The sequence below is a fragment of the Ornithodoros turicata genome, chromosome 2 (genome assembly GCF_037126465.1).
Source record: "Ornithodoros turicata isolate Travis chromosome 2, ASM3712646v1, whole genome shotgun sequence".
Taxonomy (NCBI): domain Eukaryota; kingdom Metazoa; phylum Arthropoda; class Arachnida; order Ixodida; family Argasidae; genus Ornithodoros; species Ornithodoros turicata.
Genome location: NC_088202.1, coordinates 6876937 through 6890858, shown reverse-complemented (window position 1 = coordinate 6890858; position 13922 = coordinate 6876937). Strand labels below are relative to the sequence as shown.

At 46.7% G+C, this 13922-nt stretch overlaps 1 protein-coding gene across 2 annotated transcripts in view; it reads right to left on the bottom strand.

Annotated features, from left to right (window-relative positions):
* Positions 1-13922, bottom strand: part of LOC135385165 (protein O-mannosyl-transferase Tmtc3-like) — a 246876-nt gene that overhangs the window by 180732 nt on the left and 52222 nt on the right. The gene's annotated exons all lie outside the window — the stretch shown is intronic.

The window sequence follows — 13922 nt, the reverse complement described above, 5'->3', positions numbered from 1 at the left end:
GCGAGAATGTTGCATGCTGCTATTGGGTCGCTATTTGGGATTCAACCTCCCCATTATTTAACCGAACAAGTTCAGGCAAATTCCCCCACACAAGTTTACAAGTTCAACTCCGGCGTGCTACTTCTGGTGCTACTATTGGTAGTTCCCCTGTTTCCAAGTAACAGCAGTCTTATTGGAACAAACCGTAGAAGTATGCTTTTGTGCTTCCTGACGAAGGAATGCCTTCTCTGCTGATGCATTTCTCTTTTCATCCTCTCCTGTTCTCCCTCCCTCCAACGTACTTATTTTTCTCAACCCCGCTCATATTTCTTTCCCTGTGGTCTCACTCACGCAGCGAGTAGTTTTCATTGTGACTGTCGGCAAGCTTAGTCACTATCTAAAGTGTCAGTTATGGTCGTCTCATTGGAACAAAATTCCATAAAGTGATATTGTCCCCAGTTATTGATGAACTGAGTTGTCATAGCTGTGATGTCAAGACCGGGATATGGCGCAATATCCGACCTAAGCTCTTTAACGTCAGAAACTTGCTCTGAGTAATCATTGTGGATAAAAAAAAATAGTTTTATGAAATTGTGAAATGCTTATTCCAGCGGTTCCCAAACTGTCGGTCGCAACGCCCACGGGGGGGGGGGGGGGGGGGGGGGGGTTGCGAAGCGGCCCACAAACTTTGGCAAATGCCAAGCCGTGCCCGCTATTATGCGTTACCAGGAAGCCTGTGCCAGCATACCCGAAGGTTTCTCATAAATGCGCTTGCATGCGGGGTACGCGACGTTTTCGATGCGTCACACAGCCTCGCTTTCACGCCCGCTTTCATTAGTGCACGAGGACCAAAATCTATGACGTCAGGTCCGCTCACTGCCAGTAAAGGCTGCAAAGTACAGAGTCTACGTCTATCGCGGCGTACACGGACGCCACTCCTTCACGGTGCACCACGCAGCGGCGTCTTCTCGAATTATGCCTGGCTGAGGCCTGCTCACACTGCAGCTTCTTTCCGTTAGGGTTTCGGTTCGGATACAGTGCGGAGGCGGTCGTCTTACGACACGCTTTGCAGACACATGCGTTTTTGATTAACAAAACGCTTGTGTTTGACTAGTCACGCCTCCACTCCACCATGCCTTCATTCCACAGACAGGCATGAACGAGCAACAGTCGGCGAAACTTTAAGCGCATTCTTTTCACTTGCACTGGACTGCACTACCTTGGACTCCACGCAAGACGGGTTTTCGGCAGCTGCACTTTCTAGCTGAAATGAACTTTATTAGTATTTCCTTTCTTTTCAACAGGAAAGTGCAGCACGCAAATAACCCAGTTCAGATCTGGTGCAGGAGGTGCAAGCGAAAAGAATGCACCTTTTGAGTTGTATTGAAGCGTATCTGCGGCATAGGAGCAATGAGAGTTTCTTCTTTCGCCAACATGCTTTCAACGGAGGCAGCCATGTTGGAAAAGCAACGGCGACAGCGCAGCAGTGATGCTAGGCCCATGCGCGGTGCGCCTTCGCTCATTGATCAGCTGCATAGCCGGAGGTAACCGTAACCCGTACCGCATGGAGTTCGGTCGAGCTCAACTCTTTCGGTGCGTGTACTTTTCGGTTCGCTGTGCTTCGTTGCCATGACACACGCGCCGCGCCGCATCCGTAACGGATTATAACGCAAGAGTGGGAACCAAGCGTAAGAGCGGAAGCCAAAAACGAAACCGTTTCGTGTGCGTTGTCGGTGAACGAAGCATGTAGTCGTGCAAGACCTTTTGGCCCAGAAAACTCGCTCTGAATGTAGCTCTAATAAAATATCAGTATATCTTTTTGGCTAGCGTTCATGCAATGAGACCGAAAGTCGTCCGGCGTCACGACGAGGGAAACTGGGGAGAGGGGTCGCGAAGGGATCGGCTATATTTTTATGGGACGCTGGGCGGTGAAGTTTGGTAACCACTGGCTTACTCTGCTTGTTAATTACAATTCATGAGCATGTATTCCAGGTTAAATGGTTCGCCCTCTGATCACACTATAATATCCTGGACCGCATCCATAATTAATTTTGACTAATGGAGTTTTTAATTATAATTAACCTTAATTACCTGGAAGATATCGATACCGCCATTTACTATACTTGACAAGAAAATGTATTTATCTACTTTATAAAACGCTTCCCAAAACTAGTGTTGCACCGTATACTATACTTTGATGCAGGTTCTTTGTTTTTCCTTAAGGCATATGTCGAGATCACAGGTGAAGCTCCTGACGATAACAGCCTCAATTATGGACTCTGTATTGGAAGTAAATGAGGTAATACATGCTGGAGATACAATAAAAAACGAGGTGATTCATACTTTGACAAAACTATTTACTAGACTAGACCAGAGTAGAAGCCCGTGCGGCAGCAAGCCACAATTCACGTTAAAATTCAGACAGGAAAGTCCGCGTCAGTGCGAACAGGTCGATGAATTGTCTCTGAAGTTCTTTGACAAGCATAAAACGTGGCTGTTTTTCTTTGGGAAGGCAGCCTTTGAGAGCCGACATGGAAGTATCGACCGTTAAGTGACCTTTCTTCCATTCCTTATTTCTTTTTTCGGCTGTAGAGGACAAAGGAAGAGATGGTACTTGACGCTGCTCATTGTTAGCAAACACATAGGCCTATTGTTCCATTGCCAGAAGTGCACTTTCGCTTTCAGACGATAACTGATCGAATTCACAACCTTTGTCAAGAACAAGTCGTCGAAAGACCAGGTCGATGGCCGAGTAAAGCAGCACAACTTCGTTCCCGAATTACGAGTGTATTGGACCTTCAAGGTACAATGTTCACGCTGTGTTTCTCTTTGTTTTGTTTTAAATGCGGTAACATTTCTGAAAGAATTACACGCAGTTTCGGTGAGGCGGGATATGTAACCACATAAGCCAGTGCTTCCCAAACTGTTCATTGTTCATTGTTTGATGTACAGTGCCAGTGTGTTGCTCACTCCCTCATGTAATGGCCTAAAGGCCCCTTGATGGACCAATAAATAATGATAATAATAACTGTGGGTCGCGAATCGGCTCAGAAACTATAAAGAAGATACGTCCATAGACCGTGCTTTGCCCACACTTTGCGTCTCAGAAAAAGCTCGTGGTACCGTGGTTAGAGGAACGCAATGCCTACAAAGCAAGCTCACTTTAGTCAAGAGGAACAGTCATCCCTGTACTCTAAAGCAGGTAACGCGTATGTAACGGTTAAGTACCGCTTGGCCAAGAGGTACGAGTACATTTAAAAAAATTTTACCTCTTAAATTTATGAGGTACACGCGCCTTCACATGCGGTGCATGCAACGCATAACGCGCGGCGATTTATGCCTACTCGTCGGGGTGGTTCCCCTCCTGTACGATATATTAACAGACGCAAGAACCCACGCTGCACGGTGATTATCACAATCATATATTTTTATTGGAAAATTACACACCTTTCAAGAGAGCTTGTCCATTGCGAGCGTGCATTGTCATGATGCACAAACGTCCAACATACGGGCACAACGTATGGGTGAACATTGACCACTGCATCTCTCCTTCACCACTGTGGCCGCTGTGTGGCCATATATCTTTATCACACCTTTGGATTCCTGTTCTTCCCCAACTTCCGTTTCTTCCGCAGAACGTAATACCAACCACAGAAGATGATTGACTGACCCATTTACGACATCGCCTGGTCGTAACCTTGGAGACAATACAATGTTTAAAAAAATCCAACAACCGAATAAGCTTTCCTAAGAAACATGCTGACTTGCTTGCGTAATCCAGGTATAAAGTGTAACCTAGGCTTCTCTAAGTCACGCATCAACGGTCGTGCATTAAGGGCAGAGTTCGTTGTCTCTATCCCTCAGTCGTTGTGTCCAGCCTGCCGGTGATCAGAACTACTCTAGAGATATAATACGCACCTCAAACCACTCCAATCTTGAAAGCGACGAGCGAGTTTCTGCAAAGACCGAGCAGGCTCGTCTTAGTTCCCCGACGTTTCGAAACAAACTGATTTGCCAGCGGGGAAGAAACGCTTTCTTCCCAAACGTGCGATCCCTCACGTTCACGGGTTCCACTTATCGCAAATTTTTGATAGAATGACGTGCGGAGCCATTACGGCACCGCTGCATAAGGGAATTTATTGACTGGTGCTCGAATTCCCGCGAAATATACAGGGTGGGTGTAGATGAAGTAGCCCCACATTTTCGCACATAGCGTTTTCCCTGCATACCGTACGAAATTCCGGCGGCGCACGAGGTGCATCTATGCGTGCAAATCGAGAAAAAACAATCGTGGTAACCAAACTCTGCGCAATAAAATCTTTAGCAACGCGAACTTCGCTCCCTGTATTTCCAATGGGACATGGCAGTATGGCACAGTTGCATCGCACTACCGCGGGGGGTGCCACTCACGCAGAAACAAAACCAGCTCCCGTATGCCTAGCGGTAGCTAGACGCAACTGTGCCGTGACCGCCATATTGACTTCTGCATAGGAAAATCGGGATGCACGGAGAGCAAAGTTTGCATGGATAACTTTTTTGTTACGTGGCGTTTGGTTACTGCGATATTTTTGTTCGTTTTCACCGAATAAATGCATCATCCCGCGCCACCGGAAGTTTCCAGCGGTAAGCAGGGAACGCCATACGTGCATAAATGTGGGGCTACTTTATCTGCACCCACCCTCTATTTGCAGCGCATGGAGATCGTGAGGAGGCGTTCGTGCTGATGCGCCCGAAACACGCGGTACACATGAGGAACAGCTTGTACACCGCGCTTAAATGGTACCTAAGCTGCACGGTTGGGTGTCTGAGCCCTTGTGCCGCTTGGATTTCGTGGTGGTTGTACCCGCTGCTTGAGGACTGTACCTTAGCTGTACCGCTTGGCACAGGTGCGGGTCCTCTTTCAAACGGTAAATATCGGGTGCCGGATTTAGAGTTTTGCCAAGAGCTTACTTTTCTGTCTGCGATGGTTTCTATCCCGTCTTAGCACATGTGACGATAGCAACTATCAAATTAAATTTCAGCGTCTGTTTTGCGTAGTGCTGTTGATGCACTGAAACCGATAAGCTTGTGGCATCGCGAAATCGGGTGAGGGGGGGGGGGGGGGTCGCGATATCAATTAGAATCTTACAATTCTGATCGCAGGGTAGCAAAGCTTGGGAACCGCTTATCCTAGGCGGTGCTACCATTGGCCGCTGCTCGGAGGTCACGTGTTCCAACCGCCGCGTGGGATGACAGATGCCACGCGAGCACAAACAGCTGTCGGGGGAGGTACTTGTCCAGCTTGGAATCCTGGTGGCAGGGTACATGTTGCTTAGACATTTAAGCATATATATTGCTTAGTCTTGCGCGTGCCGTGTGATGATATTTCGGACCACGTTAAAGAGCCCTCAGGTGGGCAAAATCAATTCGCGGACCGATCACTACATATGGCTTCGCTCACGATCATAGTTGTCTCCCAAAATAAAGCCACGAATTATCATTATTGGCAAGTAGAGAAGCTAAGCTGACCTTCCAGTCGAAGTCAAGCGAGATCTGAGGGACGAAAATACATTGCCTGACAATCACATAGGGAAAGGGTAAGGTTATTGACACTGGAAAGAGAAACAGGACAACCGATTCTGTAGCAGCAGTGGGACAACTCAGGGTTTGGCAATAGAAGGGGAAAGTAACACGTGACCTAGAAGTCCGGCACGTTGCCGGCGCAGGATTCCAAAAGAAATGTAACGGCATCATCGATACCACTTGCAATGGGATGGTCCGTGACATCCACACAAGAAGTCCCCGGAGAAGCACCCACGGAACCAACCATGGGGTCTTCATGCACGTCCCCGATGATCCATAGGCGTTAAAGAAGAGCCACAACGTTTTTTGGATCAGTGAACAAAAATGCATGCTAGAAAGCGGTGTCGTATGTCCGCGTAACAAAAATACGGCGGAAAAGACTGCGCTGAAACTGTCGTTGAAATGCGATACCATTTTTTGGATCATTGCGGAGACGAAAACCGTGCGGACGGAACTTGCCCGCGATGATTCCACCGCATTTCAACGACAATCTGCGCAGTGTTTTCTGCCCTAGTTTCTTTTTTATTTTTTGTGTTACTTCGTTCATATCTGTTCCTGAAAAGAAATAAACGTGCAGTTTAGACACCTGCAGATAAATTACGTTGCTGCGAAATCCGCGGCAGCTGAAGAACGCCCCTCCATTATCGTCTCATCCCAATGGAGGCGATCCCAATGAATAGCAATTGGCGTACGTGCTGCGAATACCACGGACACATCTGGCATTCTCTCGCGTCGGCGCACGTGCACGCAATTCCAGGCATTTCCCTTGAGCTAGCGTTTTCCCGCTTCAGCCATCTCGTTCGACGTGTTGAGAGCACGAAAGGGTATTCGCCTCATGAGTTTTCCGTCTGTTACATACCCTTTCCCTTCCTACGCAAACACGCGCCCCGAAAATGGAGAATAAATAGAACAATGATCCGTCATTTGTCTCCCGTAGGCGTTTGCTTCTACGCATGAGCTGTCCAACTCCGCACAACTGTACTTGAGCACGATGGGTTTCCGTCTGAAAATTCCTGCAAGCACCGGGGATTGCAGTCATCGTTTTAGAATATTTTGTATAGCTGTATTTTGTACGTGTAGCGGTATGTTGTACCCGCATAGTGGTAGTGCTACGCGGTTCCGGTCCTTGCGCTGCCTCCCTTTTTTTATGGTTAAGGCTCACGTAGTTCACACTTTGCTGAGGAGGAGGATTTCCACTTTTCTCGCAGTCTTTTTTTTTTTTTTTTCGCTTTGATAGCACGGGCGCTGTGATCGTCAACTGTGAAATGGAGGAAAGCACTGCGGCGTCACATGTCGGTTCCATTTAACCGAAACCATCCACATTTTCCATTGCAGGCGTCCCACGCACGCCATTTTCCCGCATGCTACTCAAACGTGCTTCGGAAAGGCTTTCCGCAAAACTCACTTTAGTTTTTAGTTATAAAGCACTCACTCGTTCTTTCTATTTCTTTTTGGTGGGTGTCCCAAAGCAGCAATCGTTCGAAAAGCAATGCTTTCCTTTTTGTGCGCAACAGCAACAAAGACAGAAATCATAACTTTCATGTGGAGTCATGCGGAGTCAGGTGTACCGAAAAGCGGGGTTCAAATGATAAAGCATAAGAGGGGAATACTTTCACCGAAGAACGTTTTGAGAAACAGACATCCGACCGGAGAAGATGTAACTAGCGTTGCACATCGTCTGAAATATGGGAGACTTAAATTGATTGAGGTTTTATGGCGCACAATCAACTAAGGCTATAGTGCGCCAAAACTGTCGTGAAAATTGTGACGAGATAAATATTAAATGATTATGCTGATATTGGCAACGCGACACAAAACCTGAAAAGATGGCTAAGAAGCGAGAGTGCTGGTGAAGTTTATGCATAATGTAAAACCCCGAGACATAGGGAATACGAAGGGACAGATACACAACATGAAGTCTGACCTGATGTGGTAAAAACGTTTATAAAACTATACAGCTGCCAGACAGCCAATACGGTCGAAACTCGGTAATATGACCGCGGCTGTTCCCGCAGATTCTGGTCATAACGCGAACATCGCTTGTTATACGAGTCGTACCATACCCTTTGCGTAAGCTTTAAAAAGTACAACTGTACGTAAGCTGGTAAGGCAATAGAAATAACGCAGCATTTTAAAAGAATATAATATATATATATATATATATTTTTAAAAAGTCTGCGAGGTCCTGGTGGGCGCACTGTGGCTCTTTGAATCTGACGCATATCCGCTTCTTCATTCCGCCAGTCAGCGCTGTTCATTTGCGCTTCCGAGACATGGGCGATGGATACAGTATGACAGCAGTAGGTCACTATGACCATATGACCAGGGACACTGCTCCTGTGAGCACGTCAGACCGAGGCATAATGAGCCACCCCGAAAGCGCGGCCTGGATTTTGCCCGTTATTGCTCAGGAGTACTTCCAGTTGTACGGAAAATACCGGTCATTGTCATATAAACAAAATGTGATATTAACGAAAAAGATTTACATGCCAAGGCTGTTGGGAGGGAACTGTCCCCGAGACAAAGTGTCATAAAGCGGGGATGTCGTATTAACGAGGTTCGTCTGTATCTCTAAAAAGTTGTGAATCCTTAAAAACGGCAACAAGGGCTCATCACCAGCAGTGCTGGGGGGAGTGGTAAACTCAATGCTTATAAAACTCATGAAGATGGCGTTAACAGTGGGACTCATGTAGGGGGGGCATATGACAACAATGTGTAGCACAAAGAGTTGTTCCCCACAGCGTGTACACTGAGGGGGATGGGAGGGGGGGCTTCTATCTGCGAAGAAGAAGTCCATGTGTTTGGTGGGTGTGTCCAAACCGTAACCGTGATGTAATGACTTCGTGAATACGAATGTCGAAAGTATGTGTCTAGCTTCCTATGCTGCTTTTAACCATACTAAGTTTGTTGCTGCCCTGTCTCTCCCAGTGTTCCTGCATATTTTTATGTTATTTGTCAGGACAGGCCTAAGGTCTTGAGAAGGAACATCAAGAGGTGTGAATGTCGCCGGAAAGAGCAGTTCATTCCGCCTGTTATTACCAGGTCCTCTAAACATGGCTGGCGTTACGTGTCATCATATCTTCTGTCGCAGTCACGACTATCGTACGAAAAAGGTCATCGGGCACGCGAGCGTCTTGGAATCGAAGACTGCACCACGAAGGCTAGTTGGTTCAAGTCTCTCTGGACGCAGTTCGTGGACGTCAATCTCGTCCTCACGTCGTCAAATAAACTCTTCCGCTCGGTAAGCTTGGTCGTCTCGTCACTCTGGGAAGGGCAACCGCAACGACTGGTGGCAGTGGTTTCACGATCCCACGATGGATCCCACAGACTTCAAGCATGTAAGTGTAAGTACTGGCTTTGCTGAGTAGTTTTCACCAGGATTTACTTACGTATTCTAAGTCTCACTAGATGCCTTTCAAGAGAGCTTGTCCATTGCGAGCGTGCATTGTGATGATGCACAAACGTCCAACATACGGGCCCAACGTACGGGTGAACACTGGCCACTGCATCTCTCCTTCACCACAGTGGCCGCTTTGTGGTCGCGTTTCTTTGTCTTTTCCACACCTTTGGATTCCTGTTCTTCCCCAACTTCTGTTTCTTCCGCAGAACGTAATACCAACCACAGAAGCTGATTGTCTGGCCCATTTACGATATCAGCTGGACGTAACCTTCGAGACAACACATGTAAAAAAAAAATCCAACAACCGAATAAGCGTTCCTAAGAAACATGCTGCCGACTTCCTTTCGGCAACGCGAGAACCGAGTATTCCTTTGACGAACGATACACGGATAGACAGCACAAACACAGCGTCAAACATCAGACAACACAGCGACAGGGACAACACTACCGAGGCTGGCCCCAAAATCCTTCCGAAGGAAGGTGACCTCATTCCCTCTAGGGGTGAGAGTCTTGCTGCTTACATTGCTGGCTGTCTTACGTTGCATTCGGCCACGTTTCAGAACAAACACGCTCTACTAGTCTGTGGTTGTTTCCGTGCTGTATTGGTCATTGGCGCTCGACTGGCAATCGAGAGATGCCTAGTTCAAATTCCGCCGATGTCTGACTTTTTTTCTGACTCGTATTTAAATTGTTTCCGAAAGACAGGAAACTTCCGTCTATGCTTACTTGGAGACAGGTGAAACAGGACAAGTAGTGCGCAGACATACAGGGTGGTTCACCAACCATGATAGAAATTCATAGTTAAAAACGTAGGCCCCGGAGAGGCATGCGGTCTAGGGATTTTTTTTCTGATAATAACTTTTGCAACATATTGGTAACATTTTTATTTAATTTCAATTGACGGAAAGTTAATTTCTTGAATTGACTCCGAAATTTGCCAAGGCAACCTAACGTTTTCTTTGCGGAAATGGGTTCTCCGTGGTCATTTTACTCAGTATAGCACATAATCTCACTCGTAATGCAATGGCAATCGCCGAAATAAATTCGCCGAAAATCCGTGGAAATGAACATGAGAGAACTGATGTTCTGAGGCTGGAACAACATAGAAGGGACAAATACATACAAAGCCTCAATTTGCCTTACAAATTAACGATGAAAGATGAAAGTCACTGAAAAGGTTAGCCAGCTGTAGGAGTCGAACCCACATCTTCTGGATTGCCGGTCCAGGGCTCTACCAATTGAGCTAAGCTAACACGACTTCTCAGCGACTTCCAGGGTGCGTCATCTGAAGGGATAAACCAGCCACTCTCTCTCACTCATCCTCCTTTCCCTCTTACATTTTTGCTCACTCATACACACATTCATACGACGGGATCGACGCAGGCGGCAACGTTGAACATGAAAGAACTGATGTTCTGAGGCTGGAACAACATAGAAGGGACAAACACATACAAAGCCTCAATTTGCCTAAGAAATTAACGATGAAAGATGAAAGTCTCGTAGAGATGAAGAAGGAGAAAGATGAAGGCTCGTAGTTTGAGCGCAAAGCTGCGAAGAAAGGAGGTTACATTGACACGCCACACGAGGGGGGAATCAGAGAACGTGCGGGAATCAAAGCCATCTTATCAAAAATGAGGTCACCCGACGGCTTGTAACCCTTTCCCCCCTCGTGTGGCGTGTCAATGTAACCTCCTTTCTTCGCAGTTTTGAGCTCCAACTACGAGCCGTCAAAAAAGAGGCGGAGCCAAGGGCTCATTTCCACGGATTTTCGGCGAATTTATTTCGGCCATTGCCATTGCATTACGAGTGGGATTATCTGCTATAATCATTAAAATGACCACGGGGAACCCATTTCCGCAAAGAAAACGTTAGGTTGCGTTGGGAAATTTCGGAGTTCAATTGAAGAAGTTAACTTTCCGGCAACTGAAATGAAATAGAAATGTTACCAATATGTGGCAAAAGTTATTGGCAGAAAAAAAAATCCCTTGAGCGCATGTCTCTCCGGGGCTTACGTTTTTTACTATGAATTTCTATCATGGTCGGTGGACCACCCTGTATTGTTGCGAATGGTTCAAAACAAATCCGGAGGTGCTCATTATGCCTTGTACGATGATGTACTTGATGTAACGAGGTAAATCAGGCTGAAAGAAGAAGCGGCCCCTTCTGTATTTTCACGGAAACGGAAAGAACAAATCTTTATCTGCACTTGGCATTTCGGCGTACGTCTGATTCCCGTTGCGGGGGGGGGGGGGGGGGAGAAGAAGCATAGGTACGAACCCATCTCTCATCGAGTATATCGCCTTCAGACTACCACGAGATCTCTGAATCGAACATCTTGAGGCGTTGTTCGGAACTCGCCGTGCTCATCCTGTTCACGTGGCAGCCGCACATGGAGCTCGAGGGATATTTGACGTCACGCGCTCCTCAGATTTTCCCGCAATGCTTTGCGGCAGCGTGCGCGCTCCATGGGCGATCGTGTCGGTCGGGCGGCCCAGCGTGTTCGTAATCGTCAAAAATATGCCCATTCGTACACCGTGCTGACAAAACACTAGTGGCGCCATAATTATTCGAAAGATTTACACCTTGCTCGGATCCTTTCTTGCAATTGACAAATTTCGCTTCCGTTTTCCTTTAACAAAGAAGCCTCACATTATCCAAATCATTCAGAAATCGAACATTGACGATGATGAAATTCCAGAGTGTTCTCTGGTGTTGGGAGATGGGTTGGTGTTGGGGTCCGAATTCAAAGGTGTTGGGTGATGGTCCAAGAGAGAAGCCAGGGAAAACCGACAGAGAGAAGAAAGAGAAAAAGAGTATTCAAAACAGAAGGAACTAGTTCAGGCTGAACTCCAATTGTAAATAACTCGCAGTGAGAAACTTGGAAATATAGCTGAAGCAATCGTTCCTACCGTAGTACATCCAGAGCCTTACAAAATGACAAATGTAACCCTTCTGTCTCGGAGAGGACACTGGTCTGTATCTAGTTAACTTTGAACGTATTTGTGAAAAAAAAAGAAAGAAAAACAGAGTTTCCACAAAAGTTCTTAGCCCACAAGGTTGCTAACGTTTTTCCTGGGGAAGCCGCGAACGCAATCGCGAGACTCAGTAGAAGAGTTTCCGAAGACTACACTAAGTTAAAAAGCAGCCTCCTAAGAAAGTACAGCTTATCTGGCGAGGCATTCCGCCAGAGAACCAGGTCTGGTTATAAAAACCCAATCAACCCTACTTTGAATTCGCCAATTCGCACATGACGTGACCCGCAGCCTTTGGGCGCCTTGGAGCCACGTGAGATGGGAAAACATGGGGATGCGTCGCAGGCATCTTACTGCATGCCGAATGAGGCAGCAGCGTGTATTTTTACAGTTTCCTCTCGTAACTGCACGCATACCGCAACAACTCACGGCATTCCCCCCTACTCCGATCCGGTGTGGCAATATGTTCTCCAATGTCAAGTGACCACACATGACGTCACTGCACAAGCCTCATTAATTAAAGTCGAATCTGACAGAACGATTAAGAGAGGCTAACGTCCATGGCGACCACGCTAAGGTAATGCAACCCATTTGCATGCAGCATTTTTTTTTTAAATTCTATCCTGGATAGCATGCAGATCTGGATCAAATATCAGTCGGGTATCGACACTGTTGATAAGCCATCGGAACTTGTGGATGATTTGGTATCTAGCCGAGGACTGATTCGTTCTTCAAACTTTACATCCAAACCTTTAACAACTATCGTAAATTCTTAACGAAGTCACTTCAAGAAAGCGGGAATGAACAAAAAGACATCGAAAGCACATTGCTGAAAAAAAAAACTTTGCAGACAAAAACAGTATATTGCACCAGCATGTGACAAAAAAGTTAAGGGCGCATTTTCCTTGGTAAAGGACGACGAAGACAATCTCAGATTATTTGGATCACTTAAGCGACTTTTTGCTCTGTTGAGCGAGTGTTTTCGTATGCTGGAATTAGCGGCTTTTTAGCGACTTCCTTAACCACTTCCTCCAGCAGGTCGTGAGATTTTTAGCGACCGTGAAACTGTGCAAAAATCGGTAAAAATCGGTTGTGGTATTGAAGAGTCCATGGCGTCAACGAAGAGAACGTGGAGCGAAGAAACGACTGAAATTTAACACCTCTGGTTGGTATGCTATCTCAAAACCGCTAGATCTAGCAAAATTGCTGTGCACTCTTCCAGGAAGCAAGGTACGAGCGAGTTCTCCCGATGAGTAACGGCGCATCATACAGCGTGGCCCATTGAGACATTGAGGGAGAGGACAGCGCCACCAGGGTCTGTTTGCATAAAAGTTGAGTATGAGTCTCGTACTTAATCTCATTGCCCTTGGTAGGGCACTCAGCACGTGCTGGAAGTGAAGCGAATCGAATTGAGAATGTATCGTACTCAACCTGTATGCAAACGGGCCCAGCGCACCTTGTGCCTGCCCGCGCACGAGCTGTGGCGACTGGAGAAGAAAAGGGGCTTGGGGAATCTGTCCACATTGTAAAACGCCCAGTGAATGTTGTGGTGTTCTGCGCTTGGTAACCAGCGTGCGTCAAAGAGCATATCGAACATGAGCTTCATTCCTCTGAACAAGCGAGTGAATGTGAGTGGGAGGACTAGTCAAAGATACCCTAGCCCATGGCCCAGTATACATTCCCGATTGTAGTCATAACAAGTCTTTAATACGCGGTTCTGCACCATATTCCACATGCTACACGTTTTTTTTTTTATTGGAAAAGTATTGGCGTTACGTATCCGTACATACAACAACACAAAGAGGTGAAGTAGTCGCACTCTCTTTTCCCCAAAATTGTGTGGTCCCTGGTCAAATCCAGCCCACCAGCGCTGAGCCCTTGGAACTTCTTTTGACATTTTTGGACTCCAACCTTTAAGACTTCGAACCTTATTGTGGAGGGGCTCCTATTTCATTTCACTCGTAATATTTCATTTACCACATCACCATCAGCAATGGGGTAGAGTATTG